We start from the raw sequence: 22500 nt of genomic DNA on the forward strand, positions 1-22500 counted from the left end.
ATATATATATATATGTAATATGTATATGTGTATATATATATATATGTAATATATATGTAATATATATTATATATATGTAATATATAATATATATGTATATATATATGATATATTATATATATATATGTATATATATCGTGAGGTAAATCATAAATCGGAAAAAGAATCACATATCAAGTTAGAGAACAGCAGAGTATATATGTATATATATATATTTATATTTATATTATACGTATATATAACATACATATATATATATATATATGCATACATTTCGTTGTAGAAGTATGCACGTCTACAACATACCACGTGTGTGTACAACTATGGGTTGTACATCCTCTCTCTCTCGCTCTTTCCCCCCCCCCCCCACATGCCCATTCTCTCTTTCTCTCTCTCTCTCTCTCTCTCTCCCTCTCTCATATAATCAAAGTGAAGAAGACTCTCTTTTGCTGTTGAGAATTCTTCCCATCTTTCCGTGACTGACTGTCGGATGCAAAATCCCAATTTTTCTCAATGACCGACTCCATCAATGATGCGCAACCTTCGGTGGGTCTACATATATATATATATATATATATATATATATATATATATATATATACGTATTTATTTATCTATCTGTATTGTTTAATTTCATACCATTTTCTCTGCATTTATATATATGTGTATATACACACACACCCCCGTTACATATTGTACAGTATTATTATTTATATTCATTCCTTCGTCACATTATGATTATTATGATGATGATATGCGTTTGCTGTTACACAACTATAACAAAAACACACACACAAAAAGAAGACCCCCCCCCTCTCAGAAACCAGAGAAATTCATCTCTGTGTTTAAGTCTGTTTGGCGGTGGTGTGTTTCTATGCCTGAATGTCTGTGCGTGTCCTTCAACTGTCTCCAAACCATTTTCGTTGTTGTCACTTGTGTGTTTGCGCGCGCGAAAGCCCCCCCTCTGTATATATGTGTATGTACATGTGTGTGTGTGTATGTTTATATCTATGAAAGGTGTGTATGTGTGTGTGTGTGTGTCTGATTAATGAGTTTTCGTATCTCAACCCTTTCCTTACATTTTCTCTTTCTCTGTTTGTCTCTGTCTCTCTTTCTCTCTCTCTCTGTTCTTGTTTATATCTCTTTCTCTCTGTCTCTTTTTTCACTGTTTCTGTCTTTCTCTCCCCTCCCTCTCTCTTTGTCCTTCTTTGTCTCTCTCTCTCTCTCTCTCTCTCTCTCTCTACCCATTATATCCTTGTCCCGCGCCTGTCCTATACTATGTTACCACTCGTTTCATTGATGGTCACCTCAGTCATAGACATCTCAAATAGTAGAGGTTACTACTACCACTACCACCACCACCACCACCACCACACTTGTGTTTGTAGTAATACAGTAGTAGTAGTAGTAGTAGCCTTCTCAATGGTAACGTTGTTATTAGAGGTGGTCAGTGATAGATGTGATGTTAGTGTTAATGGCTATTCTAGTAGTAATAGCTGTTTTGGTTGTAGTAGCAGTGGTGGTAGTCTCTTTATGTTATGATGTCGAGATGAATCTTGGAAGTGGTGTAATGTAAGTAGTAGTGGTTGTAATGATGCTGTCAATGTGGTGGCTATGGCAGTCTTATTACTTGTGGTGGTGATGGGGGATGTGTCTTCCCCCCACCCTTGTCTTGTCTCTCTCTCTCTCCATCACTCACTTTTTCTATTTGTTTCTCTCTGTCTCTCTCTCTCTGTCTGTCTCTCTCTCTCTCTCTCTCTCTCTCTCTCTCTCTGCCTGGTTCTTCCAATCTACTTCTCTCTCTTTTTTTTTTCTATCTTGGGTATATTGGTCTCCCTCTCCCTCTTACACACTCTCACTACGTCTCTCTTTCTTGGTTTCTCCAGCTCTAATCTCCATCTTTCTCCTTTTCTTCTTCTCACCTCATATTTTTCTCCCTCTCTCTCTCTCCCCCTCTCTTGTATTGTTCTCTGTCTTTCCTCCCTCCCTTCTTTATCTCTTATTAACACTCTCCCTCTCACATCTACTGCACTTTCACTTCCCCCTCCCTCACTGTTTTGTATTGTCCTCTCTTTCCTCCCCTTCTCTCTTTGCTTCTCATCAAGACTCCCCCTCTCATATCACTAAGTGACTTCTCCCACTTTTCCCTTATTGCTTCTCTCTTCTTCCCCTCGCTTCCCTTCTTTCTCTCTTTCTCTCCTACCTCTCTCTTTGCCTCTTATTCTCTCCCTCTCCCTCCCCTCCGTATGCTTCTGATTTATTACACTTCTGTCATCCTCTCACTCCAACTAAATCACTCGTTTATAATCTCTCTCTCACTCTCTCTCTCCTCCTCCTATTCCCTTCCTCTTTCTCTCTATGTCGTGTTTATAGCTTCTCTCACTCATCCCCATTATTTCTCTTCCTCTCTCTATTACTGCTTCTCCTCCTCCTTTCTCACTTTGGCTTTGTGGTAGGAGGAGAAGATTTTGTTTGGATTGAAAACACAAACTCGTCTGCATTTCATTCATTTGCGTTTGTGTGTACGTGTGTGTGTTTGTTTATGTATCTGTGTATATGTTTATGCGTGTGTGTGTGTACACATGTTTGTACACCAGTGTGCGTATGTACGCGTGTGTATTCTTGTGAGTATATTTGTATGTGTGAGAAGAGTGTATGTTTGTTTGTACATGTTAATACATGCGTGTGTGTATGTTTATACACTTGTGCGTGTGCACATGTTTGAACATGTGCGCGTGTCTATATTTCTATGTATGAATGTGTGCGTATGTATGTACGTGTGTGTGTGTGCGTATGTATGTATGTACGTGTGTGTGTGTGTGTATGTGTGTGAATTGAACATCAATATTGCCAGCGGCCAGTTGGAAGAGTGGAAGACAGCCGTCTTCCGGACGAGTAAATCTGCGACCTGGTTTCCATTCCCGGCTGGTGCTTTTTACATTTCATTTGCGTTGCTTTATGCATCTTAGAAAAGGAATAAACTGTTATTCAATCCTTAACTCTGCAAAGTAACGACATATAATCTACGTAAATCGTGTGTTGGCATAACAGACCCCAATATATTTTATTGCCATTGTTTTCGTTGTTGTTTAGCCCCAGAAAGCTCATTACCGATCAGAGGTGTTCCGGCCATGACCATCTCGTTTATAATGGAAGCAGAGTATATTTTAGACCTACAGCGAGTCCTTCTGTTTTGAGGACAGTCCAGTGTGTATGATCCGAGGGAAATTTTAGGCGCAGGCGTGGCTGTGTGGTAAGAAGCTTGCTTCCCAACCACATGGTTCCGGGTTCAGTCCAACTGCGTGGCACCTTATGCTGATGGCATTGCCAAATTGAACAATATTATCGGAAGGTGTTGAAACCGTGATATTTGGTAGATAACTGATGCGGAGCTGAGCATGTCCGCATCCGTTGTGTGTGTTTGTTCCTGTTTTCCGTACGGTCCATGTGCCATATTATTTATTATTATTATCGAGTGAGAGAGCAGTGCATGCCATCAAAGTGACATTGGGGTAAAATATACGATGCCCATCATGACTACCCATCTGATAAGGATACACCAGGTACATGTATCATCACCATATGTGCGCGACATGGTGATCTCATATCAAGATTAACAGCGCATGACCTTGCAGGTGGGGCCCAATTAGAATTTGTTTCAGGTCGAGTAGCCCATCCTGCTCAAAAGTTCCCTGAATAAGAGCTGTTTAAGGATGATGAACAAAACACCCAGGTTTCCAAAGGTGAATTATTCAAACTCCAAAGAATTCCTCTCAATACATGGCTATGATGCTCCCCGACTATTTCTGCTCGTGATCAGAGATGCACATATCGTCAGCCACCAAGGGACATGCTCATCTGGCTATGGTCAAGCATCTGACAAGCAAATCCGTGGTATTGAGCAGAATATTTGTTGTAACCATTCTTTTATACCAAGACAAAACAATGTACATGATAACACTTCCAATCAGTTAAGATCAGAAGCCATGAGAGCCACTGCCTGGTAATAATAATTTATTCATACACACTGTATGGCTGGCGGGGAAAAATACTGCTGGAAGAAAACACCACTGCTTGTTTTCCATAGAAATGCGGCCGGGTCTCGTGTAGTTAATTAATGGAGTGATGTTGAAAAAAAATGTTTAATCAACTGAGATGATCTATGTTAATTAGTAGAATCTTGACATTAAGAAATGTCTCCTTGGCTGTTTTAGTGAATTACAATTGTTGAAATGTTGGTGGAAATGCCGCCAGCTTTACGACAAGATTAAATATGGTGGATTGGTAATTAACTGTGTAAAGAAATTGGTAATTATATATAATGTGTATGTATGTATTTCTCTCTCTCTCTCACTTTCTCTCTCTCTCTCTCTCTCTCTCTCTCTATATATATATATATATATATATATATATATATATATATACAGGGCAAAAATTATTAAATCAATAGTTTATACCAGTGGTTAGCATGCATAATAAAAGTGAGAAGACAAACATTTTTATATATAAAAGGGTATAAGAATTCTTATACGCTATGATATATATATATATTATTTATATGAGAGAGAGAAAGGACAAATTATGATAAACACAAGTTTATATTCGTTTTTCCCTACGTACTTTTCACCGTTGTGGTTGTTTGGAAACTCTGAACTGGATGTTCTAAGTGCAGTTGGATGCATAACCAAAACAGATCATCGGAGGGTGGGGGGCACTTTGTTGTATTATGTTACGCACGCTCCAAGCATGCAATGGCATTTTCCTCCAGCGGTACTTTCCCGCCAACCATAGTGTGTGTGTTTGTGTGTTGTTTCATTTGAAGCGATAAATTATAGGACTCAATACAAATGTAATGTATTCTGTAATACATTATATCCGAAAGGTTCCGATTTCCACTACTCCAAGTTGCTTGTTTTTGATCTTCAGCTGGTAAAAAAAAAAAAAAAGCCTGGTTTTCTTTTGAATATCATGACTTCGATTGTATAGAGTTTATGACGTTTATAATAATTACTACCACGATAACCAGAAATAAAGTAAGAAGGCGTGAGCTTAAAGTAGTCATTGACACACGTGTCGTTCACAAAAGTTTTTAAACGAAAGAACAATAAAGATAGGCATTTCCTTCAAACTTCCATTTCATATTTCAAGAAAACATTCAGACAATGGATATGCCAAATAAAACCAATCTCAGTTTATGAGCTGATGATTGGAAATGGGCAACTATGAGTAGTAGAAATCAGAGCCTTCCACTTATAATGTATACAATGTTTGTGTGTGTGTAACGAAAGACAAAAGCAGGACATCCTAGTACGAAGCAAACGTGCCCCCCACCACCACACAAAGATACTAGATAGGATTATTGAACAATGTATCGTTTAGATTTTCCACAGCTACTAATTGCCTGGTTAATCTCACTTAATCGATGTTACTCAACTCACTCTATGAAACATGTGAGACCTTTTGCTGTGTCTGAGGGTTATTATAATAAGACGCTGGAAGAAGATAAATGTAGGCGCAAGTGTAGCTTTGTGGTAAGAAGTTCGCTTCCTAGCTACAGGGTTCCAAGTTTAGTCCTACTGCGTGGCATCTTGGGAAAGTGTTTTCTACCATAGCCTCGAGCTGACCGAAGCCTTGTGAGTGGATTTGGTAGCCGGAAACTGAAAGATGCCCGTCGTGTGTATATGTATATATATACACACACACACACACACACAATCAAAGATGCAAAAACGACGTACTCCGAGGGAATTCAAAGTTGTGGCGTAATCCAGTGTAGGGAAATCCAAGAATTAGGTACTCCAAATCACCGCCGGAACGACGTAGAAGATTCGTGTGAGCGGGCGATAATAGGCAAATCGAAAGTAAAAAAAAAAAAATCAATAGGACCTACACAATGAATATATTAGGTTGGCGCTCAGTTTAAGATGGAAAAGCACGTGCGTGGTTACAATCAATTGCGTGCTTTTCTTGGACTATGTTTTCTTTCTCTCCGGATATTTCCTCTTTCTGACGAAGAGCCCCGGCTCGAAACGTTGTACACCCACTTTTTTTGCCATCCTAAATTGAGTGTCAACCTAATATAGTCATTGTGCAAGTCCTATTGACTTTTGTTGTTTAGTTTTTTATTTTCGTTTTGCCCATATAAACAGGTGTGTGTGTGTGTGTGTGTGTATATATATATAAAGTTCAAAAAAGGAAAAAGACAAGAAAACAACAACAAAAAACAACGCGAGGACGTGATACAGATTGTGTTAGTAGGCGCTTGTTAGGATCAGGTGTCTTTATATTGGAAAGGATGGTAGATTCGTTGACATGTGTCTTCAAATTGTTTAAATATTTTGTGTATTATGGAAAGAAATATAACCAGTTCATTGTAGATAAATTTTAACAACAAGATCTTATCAGGACCCTGGTTGAGAACTGCTGTCCTAGTGGATCATCGCGATCCTCGCGGATAATCTCGTTCAATTGCCCGTCATTGAACTAAACAAGTTGGCCGGAATGCAGAGCGTTTGTGAGGTCGATTTCATCTCCTTGGAGCGTGGAAAACCATCTTTGTACAGTTCTTTCTGTAGTAGTGCCTCCACCCCGTTCACAGTGTAAACATCTCGGGTGGTTTTGGCAGCTTTGGTACCTTGATTGAAAGCAAAGAGAAGCCGGTATCGAAAAAATTCATTCTTTTTTTTTGTTTTTGTTTTTGTTTTTGACACTCCATCGTCATATGTCTCGAAAAAGGGTAAAATTTATTCAAATTTCAGAAACGATAAACAGAAGTTGTACAGGAAGAATAAAACTACCCCACTCCACAAAACAAAAACGCAAAAAAAAACAAAAAAAAGAAAAAAGAAAAAACCCGTAAGACACCACAAAAAAATTTTCCCCCTAAGGTTAATTTCAGAACGTTTGTGTGAAATTTATAACACACCTGTTTAATGTTATGTAACAAGCTGTGTTGTGTAACCACAAGGGTTTCTTTTTATAGAAAGGGGAAAAATGAGATCAGGGTGGTAAATTGTTAAAAGGGGTGAATTGCAGAGAAAAATTGTTATAAATCACTTGTTCACATTCTTGGAGATATCATTTACCGGGTAGGTTAGGCAAATTTGTACACTTGAATCTCTCTTTCTTTGCTCCCCCCCACCACCACCACCATGTCATTCTTTCTCTCGTCTCCGCCTCTTTCTTTCTTTATAGGGTAGATGTAATATCAGGGTGGTGAATTAGGAAACGGGTGATTTGCTAGAGAAATGGTTATGAATAACTTATTTCACATCCAACGAGATATCACGTGCCAGGTAGATTTAGCAGATCGTACACTCGAGTCTCTCGCTCTCCCTCTCTCCCTCTTCCTTTCACTATCACACACACACACACTCTCACCCTCGCCGTACCCTTGTTTTCCCTATCTCCCCTTTCCCCCCCTTCTCTCTTTGTCTCTCAAACACACACACATACACACACACACACAGACATCCTTTTCCTTTTCCGAAAACTCCCAACTTTTCAAGATTCTTATCATTCTTAAGAATTATCACACTTCGCACCAACCGAAAGTGTGCCAATAATTAACAAATAGGTAAGAAGCATGAATAAAAGTACGTAATGGTAGTAGTAGTGGTAATGGTGGTGGTAGTAGTGGTGGTGGTTAATGTTGTAGCTTTTCTTGGCGGTTTATCCAAGAACAGTTTTTTTGTTGTTTTTTTGAAAGAAATATTCATGCCATGTCTTGATGACCGCTAATATCAGTTTCAAATTTTGGCACAAGGCCAGCAATTTCGGAGGAGGGGTTAAGTCGATTACATCCAATCCCCAGTACGACCCCGAAAAGATGAAAGGCAAAGTCGACCTCGGCGGAATTTGAACTCAGAACGTAACGGCAGACGAAATACCGCTAAGCATTTCGCCCGGCGTGCTAACGCTTCTGCCAGCTCGCCGCCTTAAAAATGACCGCTAATATTATAAAATCCATTATGGTACCTGGTTTTCTCCCTCTCTCCAAAGAACAAACCCAATGTTTCCTCCGTTTGTCGCAAAAAAAAACAAACAAAAAAGCAAAAACGAAAATCAAAAAACAAAGGCGACTAAAAGAGGTTGAGGTAGAATTTTCCACTCCCAAACTCGTCTTAATCCACACCAGCAATGACAACCGACTCCAAACAGGCCCCACGATTTGGAGGATTGTCACCTGAGTAGTGCAAAGGTATCATCCGCCAAGAACAGTCGGGAATCACCAAGAAATGGTGCTATTCTTCATGTTTAGTAGTAGTAGTAGTGGTAGTAGTAGTGGTAGTAGTAGTGGTAGTAGTAGTGGTAGTAGTGGTAGTGGTGGTAGTGGTAGTGGTAGTAGTAGTAGTAGTAGTAGTAGTAGTAGTGGTAGTGGTAGTAGTAGTAGTGGTGGTGGTGGTCATAGACGTGATGGTAATAGCAGTGATCGTTGTGGTACTATTTTTCCTATTTAGTTGGAGTAGTAGTGTTGGCGATGGTGGTCGTGGTGATAGTATTTTTCATACTTGCTAGCAGTAACAATCATATATATATATATATACAATTAAACCTTGGGAGAGGCATTATGCCGGTAATAAACACACGCACTGGTTCAGTCCTTTATTAATTTATATAGTTTTTTGTTAAATTATTTCATTGCACTCTTGCAATCTCTTCAAAATAAATGGAAGTGGAGAGACAAGTTACTGAAGAGATTGCAAGAGTGCAATGAAATAATTTAACAAAAAACTATATAAATTAATAAAGGACTGAACCAGTGCGTGTGTTTATTACCGGCATAATGCCTCTCCCAAGGTTTAATTGTATTTCTTTCAACACACGTATCCACATCAAGAATCTTGCACACGAAATACACATACGAAATATATATATATATATATATATATATATATATATATATATATATATGCCTGGTTATCATCCCGAAACACCCGATTATACGAGGCACATCACTAAAGATGTGTCCAGATGCAACAGTCATTGATGTATGCACACAACTGGAGTAGTAGTGTGGGCGATAGTAGTAGTAATAGTGGTGGTTGTGGCGGTAGTATTTTTCATACTTGCTAGCAGTAACGGTTGTAGCAATAGTAGTAACAGCAGCAGTATAGGCGGTGGTTGTAGTGGTAGTTATGATAGTACTTTTATATTTTTCTAGTAAGTGTTACGGCGGTGAGCTGGCCGAATCGCCAAGCACGCCGAGTAAAATATTTAGCGGGCATTTCGTCCGTCGCTACGTTCTGAGTTCAAATTCCGCCGACTTCGACTTTGCCTTTCATAATTTCGGGGTCAATAAAATGACACTGGGGTTCGATGTAATCGACTTACCCTCAGACCCCAAATTACTGGCCTTTTACCAAAATTTGAAGCTAGTATTTAGTTACGGTAGCAGTTTTGTATGCGCCACTTAAATTGGGAAACCGGCCTTAACCTATGGCTCGGGAAGGACCCTTGATATCCTTTGATACCCAGGCATAGACGTTGGTGTGCGGTAAGATGTTTAATTTCCCAACTACATAGTTCCAGGTTCAGTCCCACTGTTTGGCACCTTGGACAAGTGTCTTCTGCAGCCTCGAGCTGACCAAAGCTTTCTGAGTGGATTTGAGAGATGGAAACTGAAAGAAGCCCCTCATGTGTTTGTGTGTATATATATAGTTGAAATTTATGGAAAACAAAAGACGAAGGCAAGTGTATTAGTTTGACGCTCGTGAAAATGAATAAGTCCTTTACATTTCGAGCTTACGGTCTTCAACAGAAAGGAATAAGAGAAAATAAACATATATATATATATATATGAAAGAAAAACATAGCAAAAGAAAAAACGGTTATGTTACGGACTTCATTAGCTTACAGTTGTTTCTGCTATAGGATGTAGTGGACTCGTAGTTGAGTGCCTGAATAAGCTATAAGGTGTTGTCAGGCCTTCTTCCCCGCTCATTGCAAGTACAATCCACCCGACGAGCTGCTATGCTTTGGTCGGTCAACATGGTGTTTGAAGTATAAAAAAATACTTTCTCAAGATGCCATGGCAAAGGATCGAAATCGTGACCTCATGGTTGCGAAACCGTCATGGGTGCATCCACAAACTGTGTCGTACCGTTTTCTCAGACATTTTATGGCGTGTGATTCGTTGGAGATTTTGTTGTTACTTATAGCAAATCGAGTGAGGAACTTGCCCAAGATTCCACGCTACGGGATCGAAATTGTGACCTCATGATTCCGAAGTTGTCCTTCCGCTTTCTAAGACTGTAGGTGTATGTGTGGTGGGTGTTTTACTGGAGATTTGGCTGTTATTTCTAGCAGGTCGAGCGACCGCGTACAGACCGCGCCGTTTCTCGTTTGACCCCCGCCCCCCCCCCCAGCTGTGAGTAGATTCAGTAGATTCCAGCATGGGCGGTGTAGCTCAGAAATGAGAGCAGTGTTTTCGAGAGCTCGCGCTGTTGAGCAAGTTCTTCAGTCGTCCACCGGTGACCTTCCTTGTCATAAGCCAGGGTCATAGCATTAATTACTAGCATCAACGACCTATCCCCACAAGTGAGAGCATGGTTCGTTATTTAACCCCTGAATATCCCTGACCGAGCACACCTATAAATCAAAAGCATTCTATCCGTGACCATCCCGTTTTTTTTTTTCGCAACACCTAGGTCAGTGGTTCTCAGCCGGGGGTCCGTATGAGATTTTGCCGTTGAAGTCTATGCGCCATAAATTATACTTCAACAATGCACAAAATATTCTAACATTTTTTTAAAATACAATTCCTTATATTTAATTATTCTTTCTACTATAAGCACAAGGCCTGGAATTTGAGGGGAGGGGAATAGTCGATCACAAATGATATTTAACCATAAAAATACAAAAGGATTTTTTTAAAACATCGAGTGGCTAATTAGGGTCCACCGAAATAAAACAGGAATCGAAAGGGGTCTACAGGTAAAAAAATGGTTGAGCACCACCAACCGAGAACTGCGTTATCGAATACTTCCTCCCTTCTCCGCTCTTCCACTCGCTTTCCATTTATTTCAAAGACAGTATGGTGCGATTTGAAGAAGAATGTAGCTGCTGTTTCTAACAGACAAAGCGACCGCGTTGTGGTTCTCTCGTTGATTCCAAGCGAGAACATGGATACAATGAAAATGTTCCTGCCGCGCGTGTGTATACTCTACCCACGTATATTACTGGCTATTTATTTATTTATTTATTTTGTCGCGCCTGGTCGTCAGAAGGAAAGGGCCTACGTAAGACTTGAACTCAGAACATAATTGCTTGTGGGGTATTTAATCTGGGCGTCCTATCGTTGCCACAGTCTATCGTGGTTGCGGGGGCTTTGTGTGAAAACCTATCCGACTTGTTAGAAAGAGTAACGATGTGGTCCTCTTCAAATTTGTTGCCTAAAACCCAGAAAGAACTCATTAAATAATTAGTGAACACGCGCGCGCGACGCCTTGATTATAAGCTTTGCTCAAAGAGAGCTAGCCTTGGGCTAAACAATAATAGCCAGCCACAATACAGGTGGTGGTGGTGGTGGTGATGGATAATTCTCATGGTGTTGCTAATGATGTTGATGCTGATGATAGTGATGATAAGATAAAAGCGATGATGATGATGATGGTGGTGGTGGTGGTTACCGCTGTAAAAGCCCTCACCCCCAGTCAGTCTGCTCTACTCGAACGCACCAGTGATCAAAGGCGTTCCAGCCACGACCACCCTCAATCTGTTTAATATATCTTAGGACTACTACATTGTCCACACGCTTTCTTCTCTTTTATAAATTAGCATATTACGATCTGAAGTAGATCTGACTGCTATTTCTAGCAGGTTCAGTTGAGCGACTGCGTGAAGGCACCTTGGTTGTTGTATTAGTAGTAATAGTAGTAGCAGCAGCAGCAACTGTGGTGGTGGTAGTAGTAGTAATAGTTCTTGTTCATTAGCCCCAAGTGAGGTCTGAATTAGCAAACCTTAACCCTTTTTTATGTCAAGGGCGTTCCAGTTATGACCATCGCATCGAGTTTTCAGACTGTTTCTATTTCTTCCATTATCTCAATGTGATTTGGCAGATGCCACCCGTCACCCTCTCCCCTTACTGTTAATTACGCGTATCATATAAGGGTTGTTGTTGTTAACCCCAGACCAGCCCCCTAAAGAGCAAACACACACACCCACATCATTTTCTGTACCCAGCCACTGCTTTATCTCTCGCCAATGTCTTTGTTGTGTTCCTTCTTTTTATTTCTAAAGATGGTAGGAAGGAATGAGTGTAATACGAGGGAGATTAGGGTGTTATTTCTAGCGGCTTGAGCGACTACGTAATGGTCCAGTAGTAGGGACGGTTTGGGTAAAAATAGTAGTAGTAGTAGTAGTGGTAGTAGTGGTGGTGGAAGAAGTAGTATATTTCCAATATTGAAATTTGTCTGCTTTGGTGCGTATGTGATTATATATATATATATATATATATATATATATATACCCTGTGTGTGTATGAATGTAAGGATATATAGGAATGTATGTATGTGCGTACCTGTGTGTATGTATGTATTTATATGTATGTGTAATGTTGTTTAGCTCTAACTCAATCTTGATGTATTTAGTCAATGATAAAAAAAAAAAATTTTAAATGTTCCGGCCATGACCATTTTTTACCCAGACATCACGTATCCAATACTACGCTATTCAATGAATTCTTCAAAGAGCAGTTTGTTTTAGATGACAAGTTAGGATTTCAAGGGAATTTGGCAACTATTTCCAGCGTTTCAAGCGACCGCATGAAGACACCCATTTTGGTCTCACATGTACCGTTATAATTGCTTTTCGCATGTGCGTGCGTTTGGGTGTGTACATATATATATATATATATATATATATATATATATATATATACACACACACACACACACACACACACACACACACACACACATACATACGCATATATTTCTGTATCTACGTGTGTGTGTGTAAATATGTTAATATATGTATTTCTGTACATAGATTATATATTTGTATTTTCACGTTTCCATGTGTCTTTATTAGCACATATATGATGATGATGATGATGATAATCTGTGCGCAGTTGTGATAATCTCGCGCGCGTGTGTGTGTGTGTGTGTGTGTGTGTGTGTGTGTGTGTGTGTTGTTTGCAGTGCGTAATTTTGTGGGTTTAATATTAAGAAACGCGATGATGTGTATTAATAAAGTGTTTACACACGTTTCCTAATGAAGGCTTATGTATGTGTCTACGATATGTAATAACGGGTGTACATTGTTAAATTAGCCTCCAACTCAAGTTTGATCGAATGGGACTCATGCTCAGAGGCCCTCTTGCTGTGACCATCTCTCTAACGTTTTTTGTAAAAGGAATTTGATTGCTATTTCTAGCATATTGAGCGACCACATCGAGTCTCCTCGAGTGTATATTCAGCAATAAGTCTGTGCATGTGTAACTACCTGTAATAAGTATGTTTATTTTGTCACTGGTTTTCAGTCATTGGACTGCGGCCATGCTGGGAGGACCCTTTAGTCCAACAAATCAACCCAGTACTTAATTTAAAAAAAACAAAAAAAAGCGAGTAGTTACTTTATCGGTTCTACCGTTAAGTTACGGAGACATAAAGAAACCAACACCGGTTATCAAACGGTATTGGGGGACAAACACGCACACATATAAATATATACAGCGGACTTCTTCCATTTTCCATCTACCAAATCCATTCTCAAGGCTTTGCTGGTCTTGATGTTATAGTAGAGGGTAAAGATACTTGCCCAAGGGGCCCACAATATGTATCCATATGTTTATTAAAATGCAGGTTTAATTTGCATTTTGTAATGAATATGTTTATTAATGAGCTGTGTAAGTATGTGTGTGTGTGTCTAGTAATAACGTGTGTACGTCTATTTATAAGCGTGTAACTGCGTGCGTATGTGTGTGCGCGCGTGTGTTTTCGTTTATCTTTTTACTCATTAGTATGAATGAATGAATGAACGAGGAAAGGGTAGTCGAGACTAACTGGATGCAGGAGGAGGAGGAGGAGGAGTAATAGAGAAAGAGAGGGGGAGAGAAAAGGGCAATCGACGATGATTTCATTTGTTGTTCTGACGTCACTCGTAATCAACGACCAATAAAACCTCTCTTTCCTCCGTCTTATTCTTTCTCCCTTCTCCCTCTTCCCTCTCTCTCTCTTTCTCGCTTGTCCCTTTCACTTTTCTCTCTCTCTTTCACTCTTTTACCCTCACTTATTTTTGTTTTCCCCCTTTTTCTTTTTCTCTTTATTTTCTCCCTTTCTTACTTTCTTTAATTCCCCCCCCTCTCTCTCTCTTATACCTCACTTTTCGTTCTCCCTCTGACTCTTCCTCTCATCCATCTAGTTCTTCCTCTCTCTCCTCTCGCTTGCTCTTTCTTTCTCTCCTCCCCCTTCACTATTTCTATCTTCTCCCTTCTAATCCCCCACCTTTCTTCTTTTCTTCACTCATTCTCTCTCCGCCTTCTCCTCTACATATTCTGGGCTTCACTTTTTTTCCTTTCCACTCTCTCCACACACACACACACCTACACACTCACCCCCCCCCCCTTCACACCTACGCACGCACATAAAGCGAGATCCTCTTCATGGTGGTCATGCCACTTACTAGAAACAACAGCCAAATCTTTCTGAAATCATATTCTACCGTCTTTAAAAAAAAACCAAAAACACAGCTCCCCACCCCGCCCCGCCCCACAAAAAACGCCAAAGTAAATAACATAGCCCTGGATAAAGTAAACCCGAAAACGGAAGGTGGGATGGTCACGGCTGGGTCGTCTTTGATTATAGATTTACTCAATCAGAGCTGACCTGGAGGTCAACTGCACAGACAGATATTCTTATTTCTCTTTCTATATATTCTCTCTTTTTTCCAGCCTTTCACTCTCTCTCTCTCTTTCTCTCATACTTTCTTTTAGTCTTTCACTCTCTATTCTTTCTTTCTCTGTCTCTTTCTCCTCTCACATTATTCCCTTTCTCTCTTTCCTCTCTCTGTCTCTCTCTCTCTCCTGTTTCTCTCTCTCTGTCACTCTCTCTCTCCCCTCTCTCCTCTTTCTCTCTCTCTCTCTGCTTCTTTCCTTGCCATCATTCTCTCTCTCTCTCTCTCTCTCTCTCTCTCCCTCTGTCCTTTAGTCTTTTCACTTCTATTTTTCCTTTCCTCTTTCTTCTCATCTAACCCCCCTCCCCTCCCTCCAAATGCGATCAAAACCGAACCAAACAATGAGATTACACATCACTTTACCGATATTCTTTCACATCGCTAAGCAAGCGTCATCGCAGAGAAGACGAAATTGAGGAGGAGGAGGAGTCAAATTCAGGCTTGGGGTCGGATCCTTTCATTTAAAACTGCTAATGTCCTTCTCAAAAGGGGCCATAGACGATGTCACGACATCCCGTTTCTTTAACCGCCCCCTCTGAGCACAACTTGTAAATGACAAGCAAATCACGAAGCACAACTTTGGCCGTGATCAAAGTGTTTTTCTGTTGTTGGATTGTGGCCATGCTGGGGCACCACATGAAAGGAGTTAGTTGATTGGATTTTTGATCCAGTACTTTTTTTTTGGGGTGGGGGTTAAACTCTGGTATGTAGGCTCTTTTTGTTAAACTGCTCAATCGGGAGGATGTAAACAAAACAACACCGTTTGTGAAGTTGTGAGAAACAAGCATAAAGACACACATACATACACACCCTTACACACACACACACACACACCACACTCTCACACATGCATAGAGAGAGAGAGAGATACATCTACATGCCTCAGGTTTCCGCACAATTTCTGAGCACCAAATTTACAATGAAGACTTTGGTCGGCCCTGGGGCTATAGAAAAAAGATACTTGCACAAGGAGCTGTGCAGTGGGACCGAACCTGAAGGCTTGTGGTTCCCAAGCGAACTCCCTGATCATACAGCCTTACCTGTGCCTTGACCGCTGCCTGCTTCGTTAACTCTCCACCTACACCTCCAACACTTTAAATGCTATCCCCCAAATCGTTTAGCATTCAAACCGGCCATATCGGGTCCAAATATTCTTCTTGTTTTATCCTCAAACCAACCAGATCTGGCCTCTAACACTTACCCTGCAATGTCATTCTAAAGATAAATACTCACATCATTGAAATTTTGAAGCTACAAGATTATGTTGGATTAATTCAAAACAATGTGAATAAGTATTACATTTGTCAGAGTAATGAGTAAAGAGTAAAGGCGCATAGCTCAGTGGTTAGAGCACCAGGCTCACAATCCTCAAGTAATGAGTTCAATTCCTGGACCAGGCTGTGTGTGTGTGTGTGTGTGTCCACTCCCAATTTGGCAGCCTGTGTTGGTTTGTTTATGTTTCTGTGACATAACATTTTGGTAAACAGTTCAAAGACTGAAACAAGTAAAAAAAAAAAATTTTTTTTTAAAAAACAGAAAAAAAAAATGTTATTGGGAGTCTGAGGGTTGGGGCTACAACGAGTAAGAGGATAAGGGGGCCAAGAAAGGTTTTTCTGGGAGTTTTATACTGTTGTAGAAATGGACAAAGTAAACATGTCACAAAGGCGGCGACGGTGGTGGGTGGGGGAAGCTTCATTGGTAGACATTGTGGGTGGTGGGTGGGTGGGTGTGTAGTGGATCAGGTGTTGGCTGAATGGGTTTGTGGGGGTGGAGGAGAATTTGGTATTTCACTGCTGTTCCCATTTCATTTCCATTAGGTATTGTGTGTGTGTGTGTGTGTGTGAGTATGTGTACGTGCTTATGAATGTGTGTATGTGTGTATGTTATGTATTCGTATGTTGTATGTTTGTGTCTGCGCATATGTTTATATCTTTTAGTGTATGTCTGCATGTGTGTGTTTGCATACGTGTGTGTGTGTGTGTGTGTGCATATCTGCATGTGCATATATGTGTGTGTGTGTGTGTGTGTATATATATATATATATGTATGTCTATTTTTGCTGTGTTGTGTATGCATACATGTGTTTGTGGACATATGGTTGTTTTTATGCATATGTGGGTGTTAGTGTGTATGTGTATGCATACGTGTGTGTGTGTGCATATGTATGTTAGTATGTATGCATATTTAGTGTGTGTATGCACGTTGTTTTTATGCATGTGTGGGTGTTAGTGTATGTGTATGCATACGTGTATGTGCATATGTATGCGTATATGCATATAAATGTGTTTGTGTGTATATATATATATACACACATGCATGCATGTGTATGTCTATTTTTGTATGCATGTACCTGTTTGCACGTGTGTAAGTATTCGTCTGCCTGTTTGTGTGTGTATATATGTGTACGCTTATATATGTATGAGCAGGCGTAACACTGTCTTTGTGTGTGTGTGTGTATGCATATGGTTGCTGTTTGTCTACGCATGTGTTTGCAGAAAATAATGTATTTGTTTTCTGCATGTGTCTTTATGTTTGCATACGCATGTAATTTGTGCATGTGTGCGTGCTTGCATGTGTGTGTGTGTGTGTGTGTGTGTGTGTGTATGCTGGCACTGTTGGTTATGACGACGACTGTTCCAGTAGATCCAATGGATGGAACAGCCTGCTCCAGAACGCAGGTGGGTGTGGGGTTGTGGCTTACTGGTTACGATATTCAGCTCATGATCATAACGTCGCGAGTTCAATTCCCAGTGATGCATTGTGTCCTTGAGCAAGACACTTAATTTCACATTGCTCCCATCCACCCAGCTGGCAAAAAAAAAAAAAACAAGCTGTACCTGTAATTACAAAGGGGTCAGCCTTGTCACATTCTGTGCCGCGCTGAATCTCTCTGAGAACTACATTAAGGGGACATGTGTCGGTGGAGTGCTCGGCCACTTGGTCGTTAATTTCACAAGCAGGCTGTTCCAGTTGGTCGAGTCGAGTGGAACACTCATTGTGAGTGAGAGTGCCAGTGTGCATACGCATACGCATGTTTGCATATATGCATTTGTTGTGTATAGATATGGATCTGTGTGTGTGTGTGTGTGTGTTATTGTGGCATAGCCCGTGTCAACCTTTGGCTGAGTACACCTATGAGATCAAAGATATTCCAAGCATGACTATACAATTGTTTTGTTTTTTAGGAAGTGTTTGTGTGTGTGTGTGTGTGTGTGTGTGTGTGTGTGTGTGTATGTGTTTGTGTGTCTGTGATTCCATTGTCTGATGTGTCCCTCCCTATTCAAGCGAGTGGGAATATTGAACTGAGGGGTATTTGGCTGCTATTTCTAGCGTGCAGATTGACCGAACAGAGCTACCTTCGGTTTGCATGGTTGGATAAATCTGCATTACTGAATGAACAGGTATGTGATTGTGACGGTGAGTGATGTTGAGCCTATATGCGGGTTCGGGGGGGGGGGGGGGGGGGGTGATATCTCAAGTACACATTTTGCGCAACAAAATAATTGGAAAACGAAACTCTTGGTTTCATTCACGCACTAGAACACGGGAGTATAGGCACAAGTACACACACACACACACACACACACACTCACAGAGGCATCCATCTAAATACACGAGCTAGCTAGCAAGACAGCTAACCAGCGAGATTTGATAAACAGGATAGGTACGTAGGTGGATAGATAGGTGGGTGGATAGATACACAGATAGACAGGTGGATAGGCGTGGCTGTGTGGTAAAAAGCTTGCTTCCCAACCACATGGTTCTGGGTTCAGTCCCACTGCGTAGTACCTTGGGTAGGCGTCTTTTACGATAGCCTTGGCTGACCAAAGCCTTGTGAGTGGATTTAGTAGATGGAAACTGAAAGAAGACCGTCGTATATTTATGCATGTATTTATGTGTGTGTCTGTATTTGTTCCACCAGCATTGTTTGTCAAGTTACAGGGACGGTGCTGGTTTGTTTATGTCCCTGTAACTTAGTATTTTTGGCAAAAGATAGAATAAATACTAAAGGCTTACATGGAATAAGTCCTGGGGTCAATTTCTTTAACTAAAACCCCTGAAGGCCACAGTCAAATGACTGAAACAAGTAAAAGAATATATGTACATATGTATATATATACATTCCCCAACTCAACGTCATTAAACAGCATGGCAGCCTAAGCTCAAGGCTTTTAACGAGATTCCGCTTTATGTATGGATGTACCTGATGAGACTCAGACTGCAAAATGGGTGCTGTTTATTCTGTGTGTCTGTGTGTCACGATCTGTTGTCTTTTGCATGGTTGCTTTATTTTATCCCTTAACTTAGAAATGGAGAAAGACATAGTGCTAGATATAAAAAATAAGCCATTTGGGGCTAGAAAAAGCAGCCACTACACTCTCAGAGTGGTTGGCGTTAGGAAGGGTGTCCAGCTGCAGAAAGACTGCCAGATCAGACTGGAGCCTGGGGCAGCCTCCTGGCTTCCCAGACCCCAGTCGAACTGCCTAACCCATACCAGCATGGAAAATGGACGTTAAACGATGATCATCATCATCATGATGAAGATTGTGGTTTGCTACGGCTGTTTCAGATAAGGATAAACAATAACCACAGGTGGCTTGTGGTTTGCTACAGGTGTGTTTCAGATGAATTCTTCTTTTTTTTTTTATTGTTGAATAGAAATGTTACATCAGGAAACAAAAAACATTTTCAGTGACGTTTTTTTTTTTTTGTATGAATTAACATTTCTATTCATCACTAAAAAAAAACAAAGAACAACTCACCTGTAACACCTGTAGCGAACCACAAGCCACCTGTCGTTATAGTTTATCCTTCACTTTAATCAGAACCTTCAATTTGTTTGGATCTGGAGTCCATAGATGGTGGTGCTGTAGGTCCTGTGTGAATTTGGTGACTCCTTGTGACTGCATACATAACTGGAGGGACAAATCCGTGTTTATTTTAGTGAGTATGTATTTGTCTTCATATGTTGTTTGTAAGGGATAGTGCTGTCACCAAACCATCCTTGGTGCTTTCCCTATTTAAATACCTGCTTCTCATGATTCCTGGAAATTACACACACACGCACGCACACACACACACAAACACAGAAGCACCAAATCAAATATAGACCATAGAGCAGACTCAGAATTGGTTCCAGGTGTGGTTGGCATTAGGAAGGGCATCCAGCTGTAGAAACTCTGCCAAATCAGATTGGAGCCTGGTGTAGCCATCCGGTTGCACCAGTCCTCAGTCAAATCGTCCAACCCATGCTAGCATGGAAAGCGGATGTTAAACGATGATGATGATGATATATATATATATAATATTAGGGACAAAATCCAAAATTACAGGTAAAAACTCAATTAAAATCAATTTATAAAAAATTAAAATTAAATTAAGCTTTACAGATTAAAATATATATAAGTATATAGTTTTAGGGAAAAGAACCAAGTTTCATGAACTCATCGATGAAAATCCACTATCACATATAGAAAAATTAATAATTAAAAGCACAATAAATGAGTATAATATAATACAAAGTAAATATCATAAGATAAAGATAATATATATATATATATAGAGTGACGGTGCATGGCTCAGTGGTTAGAGCATTGAGCTTACAATTGTGAGGTTGTGAGTTCAATTCCCGAACTGGGCTGCGTGTTGTGTTCTTGAGCAAGACACTTTATTTCATGTTGCTCCAGTTCACTCAGCTGTAGAAATAAGTTGCGACATCACTGGTGCCAAGCTGTATCGGCCCCTTTGCCTTTCCCTTGGATAACGTCAGTGGCCAGGAGAGGGGAGGCTGGTATGCATGGGCGACTGCTGGCCTTCCATAAACAACCCTTGGGAAGGTAACTTTGTAGGTGCAATCCCATGGTCAGTCACGACTGAAGGGGATCTCAGCACATATATATATATATATATATATATATATATATATAAATATATATATTGGGTCATCCCATAAATCATGTGGTTTTTTTATACTTTTATTTTTAGGCATTTATATGTGTGCCTACACCCACGTGTGTGTGTGTGTGTGTATATATTTGCATGTGTGCGTCTGTATATGTCTGTTCACGTGTCTATTTAAGTGTCTTTATGTGTCTGTGTATATGCATGGCGAAAGAGAAAAGACAATCAGGCAGACAGGCTGATATTGAAAATATTGGTTTGGAAGTAGGCGGCAGCTATTAATAAAACATGCGTGCACATGTGCATAATAAACATGCACACAGAACTGCATATGTACGTTCATATAGATACATGTATATATAGTTATGCGTGAGTTTGTGTGTGTGTGTGTGTGTGTGTGTGTGTGTGTGTGTGTGTGTATATATATATATATATATATTTATATATCAAAACCTTGTAAAAAAATTAGAAGCTGATTCTTTCTGATCATCAAATTCCCGAGCGTTACATAACTTAAAAACGGAAGAGAAGAGCTGAAGAGGATGGTGATGCCGAGAGATATATAGGAAGAGGAAGAAGAGGATGAGAGACTGGGTGGAGAGAGGGGGGTGGGAGAGAGACAGCTTGAGAGAGAGAGAGAAAGAGAGATCAGGAGATGGTGAGAAAGGTAGAGACCAAAATAGAGAGAGAGAGAGAAAACACGTCTGAGAAAGAGAGAGAGAGAAAACAAGTCTGAGAGAGAGAGAGAGAGCTAGAGATAGAGAGATAGAGAGAGAGAGAGAGAGAGAGAGCTAGAGATAGAGAGAGAAAGACATACATAGAGAGAAGGAGAGCTAGAGAAAGACATATATATATATATATGGTAGATGAGGAAGAGCTGGAGTGAGGAGTGATACTCTTTAGCTGATCAATCAGCCTTTAATCAGTTGAATGTTCGATATTCTGTTATAGACTGATGTTATTATTGTAGTGGTTTGTAGACAAGAGCTAATGGAGGAGCTTTCCATAGCTGTGAAGCCAAAATGTAGCATCAATCACCATCATCACTTAACCCTGTACATCATCGTTATTATTATTATTATTATTAGTATTGTTGTTGTTGTTGTTGTTGTTGTTGAGGGATGAGCTGGCAGAATTGTTGCTGCACTGGGGCAAAACGTTTCATCCATAGGTGTTTTGTCCATCTTCACATTCTGAGTTCAAATTCTGCTGAGGTCGACTTTGCCTTTCATCCTTTCAGGTTTGATAAAATAAATACCAGTCAACTACTGGGGTCAATGTAATCAACTTTCCCCATTTCCTCGGAATTTCTGGCCTTGTGTAAAAATTCGAAACCATCATCATCATCATCATCATCATCATCATCACCACCACCACCACCATTATTATTATTATTATTATCATCATCATTATTATTATTATTATGAAGGTGGCAAACTGGCCGAATTTTCTTTTGTATCTTGGACTGCTGTATGCAATGTGTCCTTCCTTTCTCAAGTTGGTATGAATGATTCTGAGAGAGATTTAACTACTATTTCCAGAAGTTCAAATACATCTATAGAACAGGGGACAACAGCAAAGTGGACAATATTGACCACTGGGTGGGTGCCTATGTAGCTACCCAAGGGGTTGATAAACACCTAAAATGATTTTGGGGCTGGCTCTCTTTTGGTTACAATAGTAAGTGATCCAGTAAATACAATC

General features: G+C 40.2%; 1 protein-coding gene across 7 annotated transcripts in view; it reads left to right on the forward strand.

The window, feature by feature from the left end:
• The window catches only part of LOC106870038 (N-acetylglutamate synthase, mitochondrial), a 93822-nt gene that overhangs the window by 19132 nt on the left and 52190 nt on the right, over positions 1 to 22500 (forward strand). The window contains exon 1 of one of the 7 annotated variants that reach the window (XM_089365671.1): positions 377 to 546. The exons of 4 other annotated variants lie outside the window; for them this stretch is intronic. The gene's annotated coding sequence lies outside the window, so the exon portion shown is untranslated. Of the gene's footprint in view, positions 1 to 376; positions 547 to 19733; positions 19840 to 22500 lie in introns of those variants that run through there. 2 more of the 7 variants (XR_016244931.1, XM_089365672.1) reach the window with 2 other exon arrangements.

Source organism: Octopus bimaculoides, chromosome 18 (genome assembly GCF_046866305.1).
Source record: "Octopus bimaculoides isolate indiv1 chromosome 18, ASM4686630v1, whole genome shotgun sequence".
Lineage (NCBI taxonomy): Eukaryota > Metazoa > Mollusca > Cephalopoda > Octopoda > Octopodidae > Octopus > Octopus bimaculoides.